We start from the raw sequence: 2,098 nt of genomic DNA, 5'->3' as shown, positions 1-2,098 counted from the left end.
CGCATTTCCACCACCAGCTACCACCGCATTAAAGAGCATCGACAGTCACCTTCTGATATGTTATGATCAAAATCATATATTTAATTAATTCCTCTTGAGAAAGTTTTACTTTAAAATATATAAAAACTGCACGCAATTTTTTCACTCTAAGAATGTATGAATTGGAATTATGATTAATAGTGTAAAGCATGCCTATAAGCCCACTTTTGTCAATTAAGTCAAATTTACATAACAATTTGTAATTGCTTAAAATTTACATAAAGAAAAATATATTACTTTAAACGAAGGGTAAAATTTGGAGAACAAAGAGTTACAAGAAGAAAAAAATTGTGGTGACCATACTTATGCCATTTAAATTGCAATTTTATAGAATACTTTAGTTTTTGATAAATTATTGTTGAATACTTATACAAAAACTCGATGCCCTTATATATGGATTTAATTTTTATACATAAATATGTAAAACCTTTTTACAAATACGTTCAATCAAATATAATCAAATCATGATGTCACTTTTCCGACGTAGTTTGCAAAATATCTATTAATGTCTATTTAGTGCAATTTGAGTGGATGCATGTGTAAAAAAAAACACCGTTAACGCATGAAAATTAATCTCCTTATATATTTATGTTGGAATTCGGTAGAATCTATTCACCAGTTTTTATAAATGAGTATTTAAGCAACATGCATTGTGATGACGCCTCATCATATGGTGTTTTTAGTTATTTTATTGAGTTTTTTACTATGCATTTGAAGACATTAATCTAGAGGTTTTAGAGTAAGTAACCCATGGTTTGAGAAATGTTTTTGATTTGCGACGTTGTAATTCACGTTCTTGAAATTAAAATAGTAATCACACTAAATGAGGAGTTTGAATTGTGACCCCTTTATTGCTTCTTAACTTTGAGAAGATATTTCTATTTGATGATCTGAAATATGTATCAAAATGAATTTTGATACTCAAAGAGAATGGAAACTTGTGCTTCCTTATGAACTATCAATAAAGGAGTTAATGGATGGAGAAGATGACTCAAAGAAGTTATCATGATTCCCTTTAACTAGGCTAGTTCAGTCCCAAAAAATTGTGATATTATCCTATACTTGTGCTTGAAACACCCTCTCAGATTCTGCACACTTTCTCTTCGTTACTAGTCTACATGACCTTACAAGTTTTAGACTACCGCTTTAGACTTTAGCTACAACACAATTCACATTCATAATCTAAATAAGATTTGTGAAGCTTGACAAATGATTGCACAAGTGTTTTGTGATCTTCATCTTAACAATGATCAACTTGATCTCACAATGTACATTTTATCTCTTTCTCTTTGAGTTCAATCTGATCACACTAAGGTGAATCTGAACTTTTCAGATACACTTAAAAGATGTGTCAAAGATATAGTGGAGGCTTGAGTGTATTTGTGATGATTATCAATAGTTTGAGAATGAATCTCAAGTTTTAATATGATTATGTTTTTTTTCGAACAACCTTGATGTTTTGTTCCAAATCATTTTGGGATCTGATTCTGATGTAGAATGAGAGCTGTTGTGTATGAGATAGATTGATGTGTTCTACATTTGAATGATGATACCCTTTTATAGAGCTTTGTCTTGGTGAACAAATTGAAAACTACAAGTTGAGAACTAGCCATTTTTTGTCCTTTAGTGCCTCCCCTTAATGACCAAGTAACTCTAGAAACCAACCGTTATTCCATGTGCTTTGCTTTCCAACCGATGATCTTCTTGTGAATCTTGGCCATGTTTCTTTCATCAATCCATTTGGTGTTTTCTGAATCTCTTGTTCTCGATAATTTCAATCATTTGTATCCCTTGGGTCGGACCTGAGCTTAGTCGGATTAGGCGTTGGGCCAGTCCAGAACAAGTATATTATCCGCTTATCATTAATCTAAACATATCCTTGAAAAACTCAGCAATAATAAACAGTGGTAAATAATCCCACCAAGAAGTACCAACTATTGAATGCCCATGATTCATAAGTCGATTTATGCAAGCATTACCTTCCCTGGAAAAAATGAGAAAGGAACTTCATGCGGAAGGTTTAGATTGATCACCATTCGATCAGGTGTTATACTTGTTA

This window comes from Medicago sativa, chromosome 7 (genome assembly GCF_051527215.1).
Source record: "Medicago sativa cultivar Bolivia chromosome 7, Bolivia_mono, whole genome shotgun sequence".
NCBI lineage: Eukaryota > Viridiplantae > Streptophyta > Magnoliopsida > Fabales > Fabaceae > Medicago > Medicago sativa.
The sequence above is the reverse complement of the archived record's forward strand: the minus strand, read 5'-3'. Positions refer to the sequence as shown.